This window comes from Sminthopsis crassicaudata, chromosome 3, assembly GCF_048593235.1.
Source record: "Sminthopsis crassicaudata isolate SCR6 chromosome 3, ASM4859323v1, whole genome shotgun sequence".
Taxonomy (NCBI): domain Eukaryota; kingdom Metazoa; phylum Chordata; class Mammalia; order Dasyuromorphia; family Dasyuridae; genus Sminthopsis; species Sminthopsis crassicaudata.
This window is the reverse complement of record NC_133619.1, coordinates 85,524,652-85,546,521: the sequence shown is the minus strand read 5'-3', so window position 1 is coordinate 85,546,521 and position 21,870 is coordinate 85,524,652. Positions and strand designations below refer to the sequence as shown.

Sequence of the window (21,870 nt, the reverse complement as noted above, 5' to 3'; positions counted from 1 at the left end):
GAAATTCAGGTTTAGAGAAAAACTGTGGAAAACTTGAATGAAAGATTTTTGACTCCAGATCCAGCGTTCCTTAAGTTCTACCATGATGTCTGCCCAAAAGACCCAGTGGGATGGACTAGGTCCAGATCTGTTTCTATTATGAGCCAGAGAATATCACCCAATGACTCCAGAAGCTCTAGGACCAGTCAGAGCTCAGTGATACAGTCAGAGCAATGCCATGAAAGATGCTGACCTCAGAGTCAGGAAGATGTGGATTCTAATCCTATCTGGATACTTTCTAGCTCCATGATGCTGGGAAAGTCACAATATTCCTATTTCTCCACTTCCTCCATTCCTCCATTATAAAATGAAGGAATTGAATTCTCCTTCAAAGGTTCCTTCAAGTTTTAAATCTATGGTCCTGTGTCCTCTCAGTGGCCAAAGACTTTATGGAAGTGCAAGCACTTAATGAACTGACCTCTGGGCCTCTAGATATATTTTACGGAATGCCAGATGGTCAGTGCATTGGTGGTGAGTATCTTACAGAAGGGTAAATGTCAGGTGGAGAAGATCAGCCTTGAGAAGGTCCTTAAAAGATAGATAGGTCATGCACCCACAGTTTGATTTTGCCTGTTTTCTTCCTAAGAGGAGACACAGATTTGGCAATGGTCAGCACTAGGTCTGGTCAAGAAACTCATGAGGTCAGATCTTCCAGCCTCCTGAGAGCTACTGAAATGAATCATGGAGACAGGCAGTCAGCACTGACATTCAACTGATAAGATTCCTAATGGGGCAGGAGAATGTATTTTGCCAAATTTAGTTCTAATTTTGGAGCTTAATTTGAAACTTCTGAACACCATGTTCCATTTGGCTTAGACCAAATAAAAGCATTATTTCTTGTTTACTTTATCCTTCTGTAGCTGGGCACCCTTTACTCTTACTGAGTTTTGTGTTTAGTACAGACTTCTATCTAGATAGAAAAACATGTTGTTTTTATTTCCTAAATTTCCCTGGGGAAAACTGATGTACACAATGGAGAAAATGGTTCCTTGTAAATGTTCTACAAAGAAAATGTGCCAATGGATGAATCTAGTAGAGAAATAAACTATGAAACCCACCATTCAGTGCATTATAAGGCTATTAATGTAAAGCTGAGTTGGATAGGGAGCAGGGGAATCTTAAAATCCATCTAAGCCAGTGGTTTTTAATCTTCTTTGTATCACAAATCTCTTTTTTCCATCTAATGCAATTTATGGACCTTTTTTCCAGAACATTATTTTTAGATGCATTAAAATATGTAGGATTTCAAAGGAAACTAATTAAGTTATCAAAGTACTTTTAAAAGGGGCAGTTAAATGGCATAGTTGATAGAGCACTGGCTCTGAAGTCAGGAGAATCTGAGTTAAAATCTGGCTTCAAATACTTAACACTTATTAGTTATGTAACCCTGAGCAAGTCACTTAATCTCAATTGCCTGGCCCCCAAAAATATTTAAAAAGAAGTTCATTAACCCTAGGTTAAGAACCCTTGATCAAGTTCAATCCCTTTCCTCAATTTATAAACAAGGAAACAGGTATAATGACTTCCCAGGATTAAATAATAAGAGTGAAAGGTAGAATTTGAATTCATGTCCTTTAACCCTAAGTCAGTGTTCATACACACATACACACACACACACACACACACACACCCCTCTCATTATACTGCTTGACCCTGCAGGTATAGTTTTGTTGATTCTATTCTTCTTAGACATCTAATTCTAAAGGACAGCATTCATCAATTAATCAACAAATATTTATTAAAAGATTACTATGTGCTAAAGTGAAAATAATCTTGCCCTCAAACTTAAAATTAGAATAATATTCCCCAATGATCGAATATGTAGAGTATTGCATAATGATTTCTTTGTGATGACACTATGGTGCTGAGATTATGATGTCTCTCAAAATAACGATGTTATATCCTATTCTTAAAAACATTTAGAAGAAAAATTTAACAGTATCCCTGTCTCAAATAGCTTAGGATCAGTAACTCCTTTGTCATTTATAACATAAACCATTGCTTTTACCACTTTGGTTCAGTCCCTGTCTTCATGTTATTTGTTTCTCCAAAGAACTGCTGATAGATTTTATTATAGAACCAAATCCTGTTCCCTGCAAAAAGTTCTCCTACCATAAAGCATGTCCATCGTGATAGTGGTAGCAAGGACAATTCATAGCTGGGGTTCATTCAGGACATACTACAGTTGTATAATCTAGATCCCAAAACAATCTAACCCGATTTCTAACCTGAGCAAATTTAGTGGGCAGTGTATCTCTTTTTATAAACTCAAACCTGTTCAGAAATCCATCTCAAAACTATTGCCTAGTCTTAGAATTCATTTCTATGCTTTATGTATACTTCCCATCCCAATGCTGCCATAACATTGACTTTTTCTTTAGAGGCTGAACTTGCCTCCTGCCTCTGATATCTGCTTGCTTTCTTGGGCTACTTCCTTTAATAAATGACTCTTTCATATCAAGTGGTTTCTTGCTTCTGCCCACCACCTCCCACCTCTTGCCTCCCAATGTTACTGGAGCATATATCTTAGCCTAGAAGATGCTTGACAGGGAATATTGTGGTTTACTGGATAAAGTGCTCTTGGCCCAATTCTAGGAATTCTTTCTCTGGACTTATCACCAGCCAGGTCCACAGTGGAACTAGAAAAGAATCAAAGAAGGAAATGATCTCAAAGATCTAAGCCAATGAAAAGCTAGAAACAAAGAATTTTTGTTTTGTAAAGTTCAATTGGCTCTTCTTAATGGGATTGGAGAGATAAAGTTATCATAGCAGCTTCTGTGGGAGGGGGAAAAATACTTGGAACTATACTGGACTATAAGTTCACCATGATCCAAAAGGGAGACATGATACTAAAAATGAACATAATCTTATGATGCATTGGGAGAGGCACAATGTGTCCCAGACTAGAGAGATGACAATTCCACTGAATTTTATCCTGAGCATTCTATATCTGAAGTATTACATTCTATTCAGGTGCCATATTTTCAAAAGAATATTGATAAGGGGTAGAAGAGGACTGAATAGCCGAAGAGCCTAGGAAGCATAATTTATGAGGATAAAAAGAAATGTGGATGGAGAAAAGAGTGAGTATGGCAAGGAGGAAAGATAACAAAGATGTATTATGTTAAGGAAGAGTTTTTTTTTTGTTTAGTCCCAGAGGGAAGAATGACTAATAAGCAAAAGAAACAGAGACACAGGTTTAGAGTTGATATCAGGAAAAAATTCTTAATATGCAGTGATATCAAAAAATGGAAAGTGTTGTCTCTGGAAGTAACAATAGATTTCTTCTCATGAGAGGTTTTCAAACCAATCCTGGAATGACTACTTATTAATTATAATATAGAAGGGAATTCTTGCCTCTGGCACCAGTTGTCCTTTGAACTCCTTTCCAGGTCTGATTTGGGACAGAAAGGAAAAGGAAGTGTCTTATGCTACTTTCCAAGGAAATAACATCACTATGTAAGTTCTGTTCACCGATGAGGAAAAATTAAGTGACCTCTCCAGAACATCTTGGGCCAAACCCACTTCTACAATGAATAAATGTTTATCCAGACTTAATAAAAATGTCTGGAAATCAAAATTCCAGGAAATGCTAAACATGGCAGAAGCAACATTACATTCTACCTGGCTAAAGATTAAATTCCTAGATCTCCCTCCTGCCCTAAGAGACCTCATTGTATGTCCTCCATACCTTCTTCTCAGCATCCCTACTTTTCTTCCAGGATCACATATAATCTTGTATAAGTTAAAAATGCTTTCTGATTCCTCAAAGTTTATATTTTTATCCACCAAGGTATAAAACTTTAACTTACCTCAGTGAAATAAATAGTAGAGTAATTATGCTCTTAATTCATTTTTTCCAGTGTTCCCAGAAGAGATTTCATGAGAAGTTAAAGAAATTGAGGCCTTAAGGAACATCTGAACTCTAGGTAACAATAACTAATCCCTTAGAGTGATGTCAAAACCACTACCCCAATGCTGGAACCAATTGGCAAAGCAAGGCATAAGCCTCTTAAACTAGATTATAAGAAAAGAGAATGAGAATGCTTGAAGAAAAACAGAATTCTCGGAAATGGTATTCTTATTTGTTTAGGGGGGAAGAAGTTGAGGGGAGGGGAATGCTCATCATTGACCTCATTCTTTCCTTGTTTTTCTCCTAATGCTTTCCATTTGAAAGGCTCATGGAAAAAAAACACATGTAAGTGCCTTCTCTTTAACTTCTTAACTGGTCCTGTCTGTGTGGACCCTGTGGCCACTAGAAATGACAATAATGTCACATAAGGCAGTATTCCTTATGCAATTACAGTGAGTGATTTTGGCAGAGGATGGAAGAAGGATCACTCCTGATTTTTAGGATCATTTTCTGTTCAAAGTTACCTTTGAATGTGAAGGGTTTCAGAATGATTTTTCCCCTTTTTGTAGTTAAGGAATACTTGGGACATAATAATAATTCTCGAGGTCTTTACAAATATGTAAATATAAATGAGACTTCCCAACATCAGTCTTGGAGGAAATTCCACTTCCCTTATCCCTTCAGCAATTACACTGAGAAAGGAGCATATTTCAATTCAGTTCAACAAACATTTTATGGAAGAGGTAGAGCAGGAAGCAACTTTCAAGATTATGTATTCCAAGCCTTGCCTTCTACATGTAGCACCTGGGGCTCCCTCTTCCCCTAGGACTCCCAGAAAGAGCTATCAGAGCTTTGATACTCCTTAGGGTCAACATCCACTCAAAACTATAGTTTGTGAGCTCCAACTAAAGCATTTACTTTTATCAACAAAGTAGTTCAACAGCCAGTCAACAAACATTCATGAAATGTTTACTGTGTGCTACACTGTCCCTAAGTTCTGGGAGCACAAAGAAAGGCAAACAAAAGATATTTAATCAAACAATATGGCAAACAGAATGCAATAGTGTGGAATGCTTAGATAAATTTGAAAATAACTATATCTATAATATGCCTCATATCTACCAACTTTAAGAACTCTTATCAAAAAGACAAATAAACCCAAAACGAGTTGAGTCTGTCAAGATCTATTGTTGGCAAAGCTATATGGACTCTTGGTGATCATCACTCTATTTTCTAGGTTTTCAATAATCACCTCTTTAATCTTGTATTCTACTATTTTGTTAAGAATTGAATTAAAGTTCAAAGACTCCAGTTTCTTCCCTCTCTCTAAAAAACATCACCTTTTCCAGTCCTGTAGCACTTCTCCTATTCTCCAAATCTTACAGATGATGGGGGTACAGTAAGGACATCTGGCAGCTCAGTGAGCATCCTGAAATATTGTTGAGTTGGATTGGTGAGATGAAATTTACATCAAGGACAATTAGATTTTTCTCTTACTCTGTCCTTCATAAGGTAGCCACAAAAGCCTGACTATTTATATAAATCATCAGAGACTAAATAATGAATTCAGAATTGTACCTAAAAGCTAGTGTTCATTTAAGTTCCAAATCAGCAACTTTCAGGTGTCCAGAGGTGACCTTTGCCAAATGCTTAATAGGCAAACACCTGAGCCTTTTCTTACTGAGAATTATATATCCAGAGTTTCTAAGGGGAGAAGAGAGGAGGATGTATTATCAGGGAAAGTCTCTTCTTATTTATTTAATGACCTTTCCTCCCTTCTATTCTGAACTCATACTCACTCTCCTCTCAGCCTCTGCTTTGTCACTTGTAAAGGTAACAAGGAGTACTGCAGATTTTTTTTAAAAGCTTGAGATGAGAGCATTGGAGCTAAAGTTAAAGCTCTCATTTCCCTGGCTGCCTTTGGATATTTCCTTTACAAACTGATCCCTCAGGCCTTTCAGTAACTTGAAACTCACCCATGGCCAAATAGATTTGCCTCTACTATTCTCCTTTTTTATTCTTCTAAAATATACAATTTCTTTTAAAACTTTTTATAATATATTTTATTCCCCCAATTACATGTAAAAACAATTTTTAACATTTTTAAATAAAATTCTGAATATCAAATTCTATCCCTCCCTTCTTCCCTCCTCTCCCCTCTTCCTGAGTCTATAAGTAATCAGACATAGGCTATACATGTACAATCCTGTAGAACATTTCTACATTAGTCATTTTGTTCAGAAGATTCAAATAAAACAATAAAAGTAAAAATGTGAAAAATAGCATGCTGCAGTCTGTACTCAAACAATATCAGTTTTTTCTCTAAAGGCAGACAGTTTGCTTTATCATTAGTCATTTGGGATTATCCTGGATGATTGTATTGCTGAGAATAGCTAAATTATTCACAATTCTTCACTGAACAAAACTGTTGTTACTGTATATAATATCCTAATTCTGCTCACTTCATTTAGTATCAGTTCATAAAAGTCTTTTCTCCAATTTTTCTCGTGTAGCAAGATAACTGTATAAATATGTATACATATATTGTATTTAACATATACTTTAACATGTTTAACAATTATGGGACTACCTGCCATCTAGGGAAGGGGGTGGAGGGAAGAAGGGGAAAAGTTGGAACAGAAGTTTTTGCAAGAGTCAATGTTGAAAAATTACCCATGCATATGTTTTGTCAATAAAAAGCTATAATAAAAAAGTCTTTTCCAAGTTTTTTGATATCATTTCTGTTTATCATTTATTATAACATAGTAATATTCCATAGTTTGTTTAGCCATTCCCCAATTGATGGCCATCCCTTTGATGTCCAATTCTTTTCTATAAAAAGAGTTGATATAAATAAAATATACAATTTTTAAGAAATATTTAGATCCCATCTATTAGGCCTTAGGGACTTAGGAGTATACAAAAACAAACAAATACAGTAAATTCCTACCCTTAGGAAACCTAAAAAAGAAATGCATTAAGACTGTGTCTCCATAAGCAAAAAGAAATAGAAAAATGAAGCAATTTTATGCATTGTGCATATACTCCTGATAGCTCATTATTTTGAATTCAGAGAATATCATCTTTTTTTCTTACTATGAGAACATCTTTTTAATGTCTAAAAAATATATCAGGGCCCCTGACAGTCACTATTCTATAATGTTTACTAATTGAGAAAATGGATCAAAAATTCAGTAGGTTCCAGGCACTTCTTCCCCCAACAGAGATAAAACTAGTGGTTATAGGGGGAAATAGTACAAAACATACCTGGGATAGTTGTGCCCAAATTTAAATTACACGTAACACCTTTTAAAGATGAATTTTGGATGTGGAGAAATCTCTAAAAGTTCCTACAAGGAGACTCTAGAATAATCTATGGTCAAAGACTGAGGACATTATGGGTACTATCAGATTGGTGGAAAATAGGCAAACAGCTAAGAAAGCACTATCAGATCATTTCAAATCTTAACTAATTATTCTTGTTCACTAGGTGCCAGGTGCTCTTAGTGCCCTATAAGTTTTGGTGCATTGGAGAGAGGGCTCAATTGTCCCTCTCTAGTTATGGCTCTGCCCAAAGTTTAGAAACTATTGCATAGTCAGGATATTAGAGTTGGACATGACCTTTGAAATCTTCTGCTCATTAATGCAGGTGAGAAAACTGAAGTCCAAAGGACTGACATGAGTTGTCTAAAATCATCCAAGTAGATTTATTGGCATGAAGATTAGAACTAAAGTCACAAACAGTCTATTAGATATCTCACAACATATACTAAGGAAATCTCCAAACAAATGGAAAAGATCATATCATAAATTAGAAGAGCAAGGGAAAATATTTATTGCAACTATAGATAAGGAAAGATTTCATAATCAGACAAGGATTAGAGAACAGAACAGAAGATAAAATAGGCAATTTGATTAGATGAAATTGAAAAACTTTTGCAAGTTCATATGCAGATAATTCACGCATGCAACAATGCAGTTAAAGTTGGAAAGAAAATAGTTAATTGGAGGAACAATCTTTGCAGAAAGTTTCTTCATAAAGTTCTAATATCTAAGATAGATATTAGGAAGTAATTCAAATATGTAAGAACAAACAGCATTGGATATAAAATAGATATTTATTATATAGACATAGAATATAGAATAATTTATGTAATATGTAGATTATATATTAGACAGCAAATAAATATCAAGAGATATGAGCAGATATATCCCTAAAAGAATAAAAGCAAGTTATCATCAAACATGCAAAAATACTCCAGATAAAATCAATAAAGATTTAGTAAGTGCCTACTATGTGCCAGGTACTGTGCTGGGCATACAAAAATGCAAAGAACAGTCCATTATCTCAAAGAACTCACAGTGTAGTGAAGAAGACAGCAGGTAGACATGTATGTACAAATGTATATACAAGCCATTTGCAGGACAAATTGGAGATCAACTCAGAGGGAAGGTGTTGCAAATGATTAGAGAAATTCAAATTAAATCAATCTTGAAATTTCACCTTAAAATCATAAGATTGACAAAAGTTAGAAAAAGAAAAGAAAATCACAATTGTTAGAATAGCTGCTGGAAAATATGCATGTTAATAATACCCTGTTGTGAAGCTGCAAAGGACTTTGAAGAATAATTTTTTAAAAGTCACTAAACTGTATATATCTTTTGCCTCAGCAATACCATTACTAGGTCTGTAATAAAGAGATCACAGAGAATCCTTAGGTACAAAAAATATTGATAGTGATTCTTTTCAAAGAACTTTTAAAAAAGGAGGTAGTCATCAATTGGGGAATGACTGAATAATGATGCCATAAGAATGCAATGGAATATCATAACATACAAAGAACGAAAGGGATAAACCTGGATAATCCTGAAAAGACGTGCAAATTTGTGTGATGTGAGCAGAAGCTGAGAACTACTTATGCCATAACAACATTGTGATTTAAAACAACTATGTGAGACTTAAGAGCTCCTTCCTCCCTGCTGATAATGAAGTAACGAACTCAGAAGCCAGAATGAGGCAAATAGTTTTGAACATGGCCAAGATAAGGATTTGTTTTGCTCAACTATCCATATTCAACAAAACTTTTTGGTTTCTTTGTTCTTTTCATTTGGAAGAGGGAGATTTAGGGGGAAGATGGAGTAATTGCCAAAATGAAAAAGAAGAAAAAGTCAGAAAAGAGGGACTCAGAAACATTTTTCAATGCCCAGAAGAGGAAGATCAGAGAACAGAAAAGCAAGGGAGTTTTGAAAATACCATATGGGAGATACAATCAATACTGATTCATGGCTCCATGTACAATCTTCTTTTTCTGGACTGTTTTGTGTATTCAATTGTTCATCTTCTTTGAATATTAGGAATAAAAACTATATGATTTTTAAAAGAGCCAGAGTCAATGCTTAATGTAGACCTCTTTCCACTACTCAGCACTCTAATCCCACTTTACCTTTGAATGGAGGAAGCAATTGTGGTTGGTCCTAGGGGAAAAAAGCAAGGACATGAAGGGTGCTTCTCATCCCTGACCCATTCTGACAGCCCATGACCAGTGGGCTATCCTGTCTTTCTGGACCACACTAATGGCTGACCATGGCCAGCTGATATCTGGAAGATGAAGAGCAGGGGGGAAAACTTCCCTCAGCTTGTTTGCATGGCAGTCCAGGTCCCTCACCTCCTCCCAGGGCCCATCCAATGGTATTCCAGACATTCCATGGTCCATGTACCACAGCAAGACAGCTTGGGACACAATTGATACAAGTGACCAAGTACAGGGAGAGGCAGGTGGTAGTGGGGGGAAGCCCACATTGCCAAATGCTATAAAGGGGGCCTATGTGCCATTAAAAAAAACCCTAAACACCCCATGGTTTTCCTACTAAATTACAGAGGATAAAAATTCAGAACAGAATGTGCAGCAGCCAGCAGTTAATAATTTACTACAGAGTGAGTGACCTTTTCATGGAAGGTAACAGGTATAATTAAATAGCCCATTATGGTATCCTTGTTGAAACTGGAAATTCTCTAGACCTGAGTCACTACTTTTTTTTCTCTCCACTATGGTTCATAGTTCTTCCAAACAATGTGGAATAAAGCTGTTTGTCTCGTGGAGCAAATGTGGAGGGGAATCCCTGTCCGGAGTCTTCCTGGGAACTGTCCAGAGCTTCTGTTTGCTTTTGTCATTTAAGACTTGTTTGCTTTCGATCTCTAGGGAGTTGCTGACTGGTCTCGACTTGGGCAGACATGTTCTTAGGCTGGCAAGTACTTGAGATCCAATCACTTCTCAGCTCCAGTGCCCTAGGGAGGAGGGACACAGGGCGTGGGCACTTAATTAGTCATCACTTCTTTGCCAGAACTCTCTAGATCTTACATGCTTCTTATACCAAACTTTTGGAGGTTGTAATGCCCAGGGATAGTCATTAAAGTTAATCATATTGGAGATGGGTGTTTTTCCTTGGTGCTTTTGTTGTACCTGGTAGAGGGGAGGGGTTACACAAAGGTGTCTGTTGATTTGGGTTTAAAATTCCCTTTCTCTTATAAATCTTCTGGACAACATCACAACTCTCCATTACCCAAGAACCCTGAAGATGGTAATATTACGTTTTACAAAAACTTAACATTCGGTGGATCCCTTGAGAGAAAAAAAAAGAAAGTGAAATCAGATTATTTGAATAATGTCTAACTTTAAGGAGCTATTTACCAGGAAGAATGATTCAAAAAGTTTTGAGTGAGTCTTTACTCTGAAAGCAAAATTCTCTCTCATCAGCTGCATATATGGATGTCCTATTGAAAAACAAGGCAGAGCCACCTTCCAGTTACTCTTTTCCTATTTATTGAACCCACAAGTCCCTGTGTAAAAAAAAAAAAGATACTATGTAAACCTCAGGGAAGATGAAATCCTCTACTCATGTATTCATGAATGGACATGAGGTTTAACATCAAAGAATTTGTATGTAGCTATCCGTGATAAAAAAAAAAAAAACTCTTAATTCATGTAGTTTTTTTTTCTTGCTGAGTAGTGAGTGATGATACAAAGAAAGAAGGACCTACGATGTCAGCTATATTCACTGAAAGGGGTGCAAAGATAAGTTAAAATAACAAAGAAAGCCCACTTCTCTACATACCCACTTCTATTATATGCTCCTAGAACTGGAGTCTTGTAGGAATAACTAAGAATTCTTGCTCTTGGGGATTTGGGCCAGGGCTCAGAAGGTATTCTGCCCCAAGAAATAGGGCAGCCTGACCTGCAGAAAGGCTTATTTATGCTTCTGTAGGAGTTGGGGAGCAGATGGAGAAGAGGAAGGCTTCTTCCCACTAGAAGGATATCACAGTGTTAAAACTCTGGGCAACATACCTACCCAAATGACTGTAGATCATCTCTTCTCCTTTGAAGACAAAAGTGATAAATCACCAATTACTGCTTGGAGAAATAATTAAAATAAACACCTCTATGGATCTGATCTCATCAGCGAGAACTAAGTTAGCTTCTTGGAGCTTTTAGAATGATCCAAGACTGGTTAACATCGCCCCAACTCAAAATAAGCAATTCATTCCATTTTGCCCACTCAGAATCTAGTACAGTTTATGAAAAGTTCAGTCGGGTTCTCAGAAAAGTGAAGCAATTAGTAAAATTGTTACTAGGGCTAGGCAGCTGCAGTTTCGCCTCGGGGTGACAAAATTTAGAGGACGCTGATAGCACTTGCTTGATAGCTCTGTTAGCAGTTAGAAATAACTGAGCTTAGCACCTAGAGATCTGGAATAATTAATTAAATAAGAAACTAACAGTTGTCATATTTCCTCCCTCCTCTCCCTGAGACAAGTCCTATGAGACTAAACCCTAAAGAAGGTTCATTTCCTCAACTCAGCCTGAACTAGCCCTGTTCCTTCCTTTGTCAGGGGCTTCTCCTGAAGAGTCTCAGGGTCCCCCTTGACAGAGCCTTGCATCCAAAGGGCCAAGGGCTCTTGCAGAGCATGGAGGCATAAACTTGGAGATGAAGTCCATCTAATACAACACTCTCATTTGACAGATGAGAAATCTAAGGGTTATGCTAAAAATAAATTACTTGCTCAAGGTTATATATTCAAAAATTGAATATGAGTTTTTTGACTGGGACAGCTAGAAGGCAGGAATAAGTTTAAATGTAGTCTCTGACAGACTGTGTGATCCTGGGCAAGTCACTTAACACTGTACCTTCAGTTTCTTCATATGTAAAATGATCTACAGAAGGAAATGATAAATCACACCAGTATATGATCACAAAGAGTTAAACACCAGTGAACATTACAAAACAACTTCTGACTTCAAATTTATTTATTATTTTTATTGTTATATATTATAAAATTATTTTTAAAATAATATGTTATATATAATATTACATAAGTATTTATTATTCATTTCTACCATATCACCCTATCACAATGACACCCAGAGTTCCTCCATCTGACCTTCACAACTGAATTTATCTCACTGCTTTTCCTGGGTGCATTTTGAGGTGCTTAGTCTAGGAACCAAAATTGATAATTGCATTTCTGGGAATCAGAGCTGTTATTTTGGTCTAGGGTACCATGTGATTCATGTGGGATGGGGAGAAGGGAGAACAATATTCCCCAAAGCATCCTGGGCAAATGGTCCTGATACCAGACTGCCCGGAAATTGCCAGAGGTGATAGAGTATCATTGCTCCTCCATCAACCAGGAAAACTGGAAGAAAAATAAAAGACTTGGCAGCCAAAAGAGCTAACATGATTGCAAACTGCATTAATAGAAACACTGTTTGGAACCAGGGAAAGTGACAGTGCTGCTGTACTCTGCTTAGCTCCATCCCCATCTGGGGTATTATCCAGTTCTGGACACCATATTTATAAAATAGTAACAAGCTGGACAATCTCCAGAGAAGAATAACGGAGAGTAAAGGGAGCTGAAACAGGGCCATAAGCACTGGTTGATCTGAGAACGCTTACTCGGAAAAAGAGGCAGCTTGCTAGTCTGGAGTCAGAAGTTATTTTTACTGTTATTCAGTCATGTTGGACTCTTTGTGACCCTATTTGGCATTTTCTTGGTAAAGTTACTGCAGTGGTTTGTCATTCCGTTCTCCAGTCTATTTTGCAGATGAAAGAACTGAGGAAAACAGGATTAAATGACTTGTCCAGAGTGACATAGCTAGCAAATTTTTATTTGGGATCAGATTTAAACTCAGGGAGATGAGTTCTAGACTCCAGACCAGGCACTTTTTCCACTGAGCCATCTAGTTACCTTGTAGAGAATATGAGTTCAAATTCTGTCTCCGCTGCTTACTACCTGTTAGGTTTCAGTTCCTCAGTAGCAAAATGATACAAATGGACCCTCTAAGGTCCCTTCCATCTCCAAATCTATGACCCTCTGAAGTTTCCTAATCATAGTTTCTTTTTAAATAAATAAAAAAGCAGTATTAAGTACCATCTTTGTGCTTTTTTTCATTTTTGTAAAACGAGGAGAAACTAGTTGCGATCTTTATCATAGAAAGAAATTCTTACCAGAGGAGTTCCCACAGAGCCTTGACATATGGAAGTAGAATTAGACTTATTCTGCTTGGCCTTTAAGCAAAAGGTACAAAGAGACTGATTTTAGCTAATATAAGAAGGAAGTTACTAAAAATATATTTTAATTGCACCTGTGATCCCACTGGCACATGCATATGCTATTGAGAAAACTCTCTCTCTCTCTACTAACAAAGATTGACCCTTTATTTATAGTAAAATCTTAGACAGTTGCTTAGAAACATTGAGAAGTTAAGTAATTTGCCCAAAGTCAACAGCCAGTGCATCAGAGATCAAGTCTGAACCAAGCGTATGCTTAGGGCCATCTTGAATTGACTTTAGAAGCTGATGTCAAACATTTACCAATATATCACTGGCTTAAACCCTGATTTTCCTAAATCTTCAACTGGCTTTCTGTCTGTTGTACTATGCTGATTCCCTCCCTGACAATGGAAAGTCTCAAAATTGAAATGGGCTATAAGGATAAATAGTAAGTTCCCCATCATTGGAGATATTCAAATAGAAACCCATCAACTACTGATTTTTGTATGCTGTACAGTCTGTGATCAAAACATTATTCTGAATTATCTATTATTCAACTCTTTGAAGATTTTTAAAATATGTAGCTGTTCTGATTTTAGAACCAACAATGCCTTGCAACAAGACTCAAACCAAGAGAACTCGCCATGCAGCAGAAATATTTTCCAACACTGCTCAGAAAATGGGATTGGAGAGATGCTTGTTTGCTGCCAGCTCTACACACAATCCCTTACATAAGATCATGTACTAAGACATGCTGTACTTCCCTGGCCTCCAAATCAGTTATCATGCTTTGGGGATCATAACTAGAACAACACAGAGACAACAATTGTGAGGTACAAGTTCAGTCCAGGAAGGGAATCAAGCCTGGGCTTGCCATGGCTTCCCACACTGTGAAATAAGAAGATCTTGAAGGAGGCCTTACTTTTTAAATTATTCAGATGAAGATCATTCTAAAATAAAGGCTAACTCCATATGAGAAGGGACAGCCTAAAAAATGGTTTTGAATATTTTCTTTAGGATGACCTTGCAATGCACACAAGTTAACATGAACTCTGAAGAAAATAGTCAAAGGGTTCAGTATTCACTGATGTGCTGGTTTCATTCTCTTTAAAGTTATAAATAAATGCAACCAGATCTGAGAGTATTTAGACAGTTTGAACCAAACTATCTATGCTTTATTCAATTGTTTATTCTAAAAAAGAAGAGAAAGAAAAGGAAGGAAGAAAAAAGGGAGGGATGGAAGGAAGAAAGAAACAAAGAAACAAAAAAAGAGAGAGAAAGAGAGATGGAAGAAAGGGAAGGAGGGAGGAGAAGAAAAGGGAGAGAGGGGAAGGAAAGAAGGGAAGAAGGGAGGAAGAAGGGGAGGAAGGAATGGAAGGAAGGGAAGAAGGGAGGAAGGAAGAGAAGGAGATAGGAAGGAAGGAAGAAAAGAAGATGGAAGGAAGGAAGAAAGGAAGGAAGGAAAGAAGAAAGGAAGGAAGGAAGGAAGGAAGGAAGGAAGGAAGGAAGGAAGGAAGGAAGGAAGGAAGGAAGGAAGGAAGGAAGGAAGGAAGGAAGGAAGGAAGGAAGGAAGGAAGAAGGGAGGAAGGAAGAGAAGGAGATAGGAAGGAAGGAAGAAAAGAAGATGGAAGGAAGGAAGAAAGGAAGGAAGGAAAGAAGAAAGGAAGGAAGGAAGGAAGGAAGGAAGGAAGGAAGGAAGGAAGGAAGGAAGGAAGGAAGGAAGGAAGAGAAGGAAGGGAAGGAAGGAAGAAAGGAAGAGAAGGAAGGAAGGAAGGAAGAGAAGGAAGGAAGGAAGAGAAGGAAGGAAGAGAAGGAAGAAGGAAGAAAGAAAGAATGAACTCTTAATGCTTCACAAAACAAACATTAAAAATTAACATTGTCAGAGGGGCTTTAAAAAAAATCTTCAGACAGACAATATTTACGAGCCCAAAGGGACAGTTCAACTTCCCCTACTTTGTTGCTAAAAAGCAGATGTGATTAGTAGAACCCCAAAGCATTATAATTAAGCTCAACGAAAGAACCATGAGGCCATCTAAGATTTCTCAAATGTTTGCCCCAGTGGAGATTGCACAGCCTTTCTGTGGGTACTGTTCCAGGGTTTTAAGTGACTGTCAAAAACATTTTCCATATGTTTAGAGTATACTTCTTACATTTCATAGTGGACCCGTGCTTTCCCTCTCCATCCCTGATGAGCAAGGTATCCACCTGCCACTTACATGCAGCTGTGTATTTTTCTTTGCCCAGTCATGTCTCCAATTCCAGCTTTGTCCCAGATGGAGTCATGATTTCAATGAGGCAGGTTTCCTTCAACAGTATAGGTCACTTTCCTGCCCATTGTATGGGATTCTCACCTGTCTCTTCTTATAAGTTCATCCCAGGGGAATTTTCTTCCTGTTCTCCTGATAATACCTGAGTATCATTAGAACATAGGGCTCTATGGCAGGTATGTTTCACTGTTGCTATGGTACCAGATGCATCCATCTTTTTTCCTTCCCAAACATTCACATCTGTGATGACATCTTTTATAGAATCTCTCTCAACTGATTCCTTGTTTGTAGAGAAGGCAGCCTGTTCACACCCTCCAAGAAGTCTCTGTGGCCCTTTGGGTGATGGTCACCTTTGAGCTTTTAGACTGAGACTGCAGCATTCCCTGACTCCACAAGCATACTTTTTTCTTAATCTGTCTTTGGAAGCAAGGTTTCCACTCATGACTCTCCTTGTTTTTATTACTCATATCTGTACCCACTCCAAGTTCCCTCCTCAAAGACACAACCTTCCCTCCTTGAGCCTCACCAATCATTTTGTTTGAGGCTCCTCTTATATTCTCAACAAAGCTGGAGCAAAAACTTGGAGTTGGACAGAGCACAGTGTTTTCTGAGGGCGATCACATTTGTCTGGCTGGAGCAGAAGGTTCATGTCAGAAAGGACTTAGAAATAAGTCTGGATAGGCAAAATTAGCCCCACTTGAAGAGTATCTTGAATGCAAGGGTCTTCCCTTTTGCATACCCATTTTATGTACAAGTTGTTAAGTGCTGTTGAAGGCAGGCAACTGGATTGTTTGCTCTTAGTATAGTGACTGGCACAAAGTCAGTGCTAAATGAAGCCTTCTGATTCACTGAATGCCAGGCTAAAGACTACAGAATTTATTTGCAGTGAAAATTACTAGAGTGGAAACATGAACCAGGGGAGTGACTGAATATCTTCCTGGTACTTGGATGAATCTCTCCAAACTATCAAGTGCTTTGAGACAGGGATTGCCTTTTGTCCCAAAATGGCTGTGCACAATTTGTACTTGGGAAATGTAAACAACAACGTACTAAGATGGGAAAAATAGAAGGATTTCTCTGCCCCTAAGACTTCAGTGAATCATGGGGACTCTTTTGGTTTGTGGTAATTAACTTGGAGATCTCTTTTAACAACTTTTTGTATGTTCCCATTACCACTTTCTGTACTCTGTTTTTTCTCCAAATAACCCAGTTCAAATCTCACTTTTCCTAGAATTTTTCCAACCATTTTCACCATAATTTGTCCCTCCTCTCAATTTTAAAAACAACAATAGCTAGCATTTATATGGCACCTACTATGTGCCAGGCAGTATTCTAAGTGCTTTATAGATGGTATCTCATTCACTCTTCACAACCTTAGGAGGTAGGTGCTATTGTTATTCCCATTTTGCCATTGAGGAACCTGAGGCAGACATACAACCAGTGAGATTCGAACTTAAGTTTTCCTACTTGGTGCCTGATACCCTATCTCCTGAGTCAGCTAGCTGCTTTCTACTCATGTCATTAAGAATCCCAGCATATTAAAAGATCATTTAGTTCAATCCCCACATATTTTTAGTAGCAGAAACTGAAGGCAAGGCCAGGCCAATATCTGTCCCAATATCCCACACCATTAGACCGGTGAAATAACGGTTAAATCCAGGCTTCTGACTCCAAACCTACTCTAGTACTTTTCAGTTTAGCAAGCTTTTCTCCTAATTATTTGGCTTGTGTCACAAATGATCTCCCTCATTTCCTATATCTAATCAGTTGCTAAGTCTTGGCTATTCTACCTCCATGGCATCTCTCTTATCTGCCTCCTTTCTCTCCATTTACATGGTTTACCACCCAACTAGATTAGCTCCTCATTATCTGTTTTTTGTTTTTCCTCATTATCTTTTGTCTGGACCACTTCAACAGCTTCCTCACTGGCCTTCCTGTTTCTGTTCTCTCTCCTCTCCAACCCAACTTCCAGACAGCTGCCAAAATAATCATCGAAATCAGAGTTCTGGCTATATTTGTCAGCTATTCTACAATCTTCAGAGGCTCCCTATTGTCTCTAGGATAAAATTAAAGTTTGTCCCCTTGGCATTAGAAGCCTGTCATGGTGTGGCTCTAGCCTACTTGTTAACCAGACTTGTTTCACAGTATTCCCCTTTAAACCCTCTATACTCCAACCAAAAATGGCATACTTGCTGTTCACCAAACTTGACCTTCCACCACCTGCCTCCCGTGTCTTTATACAGATTTTCATAGATGCATAAAATTAACTCTCTCCTCCTTCTCTGTCTCCTTCAGTGTCATGTCCAGCCAGAAGCCTTTCTCAATTTTTCTAACAATTAATGCTCCTTAAGTTATCTTAATGATAAGCACCATAATTTTGGTAGGGACAAAGAGTGCTCAAGCTATTATCCTAATAAATTCTGTACTTAGATCTAATTCAGTTTTAGGCAGCCCAGATCTGGAGCCTTTTACCAGCACTAACTAGCAATTCCCTTCTCAGAGAGGAACATAGATGACAAATTCTGCTCTCCAGCTTTTAGTTATTAATGTAAATATTATGTGCCCCCAGTAGAATGTAAGGGATCAGGAACTATATTTTTATTTCTTCTAGGAGTCCCAGGACATCGTGTTGTATCTAGCCCATAGTAATTTTTTAATAAATGCTCATTACGTTTAGTTCATTATCTTTGGGAGACAGTTTAATGCAATATGTAAAGTGCATTGGTTTTGGAAGCAAAGGAGCTGGGTTCTATAAATCAAGTCCGATCAAAAAGTCAATGAGCATTTACTAAGTACCTATTTTTTGCCAAGAACCATGTTAATCTTTCTGGACCCCGTTTGTCCTTTTGGAAAAAAGAAAGGATTGACTAAATTGCCTCTCGGGTCCCTTTCAATTCTAAATGTATGTTTCTCTGAGTTTTTAGTCTTACCTTCTCACTCAGATTGTGAATAATCTCAGATACTTTACCTTGGGTATCCCATGATAATATTCCAGCAGAAGAAAGGTTCCTTAAATCAGATATGGGAAGTGACTTCAGGAGACACTTACTCCAAGATTGTAATCTCTTTGAGGGCAGGGACTGTCCTTTGCTTTTATGTCCCAGTGCTTGGCACAGTGTCCAGCACATGATAGGTGCTTGATAAATGTTTATTAGCTTATTGGATAATAATTCCCCACTGGAAAACATTGGAGAGATGACTTACAGAGAATCTTGATAACATGTAAGAAAAACCTGAGGAGCATGTATGAACATTCTGTAATTGGTTCCAGTTGATTGATTCCATAGAGACTTTTTCCATTGATTACATAGCTGGAACTATCCTTATTTTTTTTTAGAAAAGAGCTAAGACATCTCTTGATTTCATTAAAATCTGGGAAGAACTTCATGTCTTCCTTTCACAGTGTTCAGTGAGAAATTCTGCTTTATGGAGGAAGGTATCAGGGACTTCCTCTTCTGAGGACATTTGACCTCCCAGAAAAAGCCTGGATATTTAGTCTTGAGACTCCAAACTTCGTAAGGAGCATGAACCATAAGAATCCAGGAATCAAAATTCAAATGTTGTAGCCAGCCCAGTATTTATATTCCAAGCAACAAAGAGCCTAGGAAGACCTTTGGGACCCCAGTTCTATAGAAGAAATCATCATGTTGCAGCCAAACACAAATCTGATGGGAACAGTGCTAAATAGGATCTAAGTCTCCTCCTCCAGAATATGTAGTGTGATATTGGAGAAAATGTTTGTATTTTATTCTTGTTATATTTTTGAAGTAAAATTTGTAAAAATAATATAATAATATTCCTACCTACTGTTGAGTGGCTAAGTATAAGAGCTAGTCACTGGCCCCTAACAACAGTGGAAATACAGCCAATGAGCTGATGGCAAGAGAGAAGAGACATATCTTTCCCTTTAATTCCTCAGAGTACCCTGGAATCCAGGGAGGGACATCTATCAGTCTGGCCCTGAAAGTAGAGACAGAGAGTATATTTTCCATCTCCATTATCTCCAAAGCACCATAATTTTGGTAGGGACAAAGAGTGCTCAAGCTATTATCCTAATAAATTCTGTACTTAGATCTAATTCAGTTTTAGGCAGCCCAGATCTGGAGCCTTTTACAGCACTAATAGAACTAGCAATTCCCTTCCCAGAGAGGAACATAGATGACAAATTCTGGTCTCCAGCTTTTAGTCACTAAAAACTGGTCCTCAAGTAGAAAAAAAGTTTTAGGAATTTATTCCAGGTCAGCCATTAGGAGGCTGAGGGAGAATTTCAAATAGGAGCATGCAGGGCACAAGGCATTCATTGAGTATCTCTCACCATGCTTTCTGGGGAAGGAGTTTAGGAGAAAGCAGGAGCAATTAGAGGCACCAGAGCCCCTACTCAACCATTTGCTTTCCTAAGCTAGATCCTAAACAGACCTAAAGTTCAGATCATTCTTCATTTTTTAAAAATGCACTTTCTCTGATTTTAACACAGTATTAGGACATGTGGGGAAGTGGACTGGTGTCTCAAAATATAAATTGCAGTCCTTAATTTTAGGGAGAGCAAAAATCTAGTTGGGTTATAAAACACATAGGAGGCAATATTGTGTAGGGAAAAGCACACTCATTTGGAAACCAGGTCACCTACTTGAATTTAATTTATGGTTCTATCTGCCCCAAGATAAATTACTTTGCTTACCTTGGATCTCAATTAATTTACTCCAAAATGAAAGGTAGATTCAGGTGGATTAGTTCATCTCTAAAGTCCCTTTAAAATTTAAATCCTATGTTCTAAGTGCCAATTAGACAATAATTAGTATGCCTATCGATTGAGGATGACTAGAAAATTTCTGGTACATGAATGTGATGAAATATTATCATGCCCTCATAAGCACTAATAAAAAGGACAGCTTGAGAGAAATTAGAGAATATTTGTGTTTTGAACTCACACAGAATGAAATGAACAGAACCAGGAGAATAATTTATACGGAACAACAACATTGTAAAACTAAACAACTTTGAAAGAGTATACAATATTCTTGGCTACTATGCAGTAGCCAATCATCATCCAAAGGACTGTTGATGGAGGATGTTAGTTGTCTCTTCATAGAGACGTGATGGACTAGAGTACAGAATGGGACAAATATTTTTGGACACAATGTAAGGAGTTGTTTTGCTTGACTATAAGTAGTTGTCAAAATAATTTGTGAGGAAAGAGAGAATGTAAATCCTTATTAATTGAAAAATAATTTTTATAAGTTTAAAAAAAAAGGACAACCATCAATATCTCAAAAATTATATGGGCTGGACAAGGACAATCAGCGTTTTTTAATTTCTGAGGGGGAAGATGATGGAGTGGTTTAGGAAGGCTTGAAGGAGCCAGGCTTGAAAGGGAAGAAAGCAAGATTGTAGACAAAGAGAAGGGAAAAGGGTATTTAATAGGCACAAGCTAAGACAGGATTAAACTACAGAGGCAGGAGGACACAAGGTAAACTTTGAAGATAATGACTAGATCAATCTGTTATGGGTGACTATGTGTAAAGGAGCATTGATTTGTGTGTTTAGAAAGATAGCCTGAAGTTAACTGTAAAAGGACCTTGAAGGCAAAACTAGGAAGTTTGGACTTGGTTTTTTTGGTAATAGAAAGCAATGAAGGCTTTTGAGTAGAAACTTTATTTTCTTTTTTCAGCATTTTAATTAATGTTAGACACAACCAAATCAAAGTTTTTGTTTAAAATTGTGCTTAGGGGGCAGCTAGGTGGCGCAGTGGATAGAACACCAGCCCTGAATTCAGGAGGACCTGAGTTCAAATCTGGTCTCAGACACTTAACACTTCCTAGCTGTGTGACCCTGAGCAAGTCACTTAACCCCAGCCTGAAAAAAAAAAAATAGCTAAAATTGTGCTTAATTGAATTATATATATATATATTATATATATTTATATATATGTAATATATAATATATTATAATTAATATCAATATTAATTATATATTAATATATTGATATATTGATATATTTATATATTATATATATAATTAATTATATATTAATATATAGTTAATATTAATAATTAATATATTTATTATAATTATTATATAAATATTATATTATATATAATTATATATATATATATATATGTGTGTGTGTGTGTATATGTATATGTATATATTTTTTTCTGCTCAAAA

General features: G+C 37.2%; 1 long non-coding RNA gene across 1 annotated transcript; it reads right to left on the bottom strand.

Moving 5' to 3' along the window:
- Positions 1 to 9,794: 9,794 nt before the first annotated feature.
- LOC141560626 (uncharacterized) lies at positions 9,795 to 15,886 on the bottom strand. The gene is made up of 5 exons (XR_012487760.1): positions 15,655 to 15,886; positions 13,394 to 13,453; positions 11,236 to 11,301; positions 10,354 to 10,512; positions 9,795 to 10,178 (listed from the first exon to the last, which is right to left on the bottom strand). It is a non-coding gene; the product is annotated as an uncharacterized LOC141560626 (long non-coding RNA).
- Between the last annotated feature and the right edge of the window lie 5,984 nt (positions 15,887 to 21,870).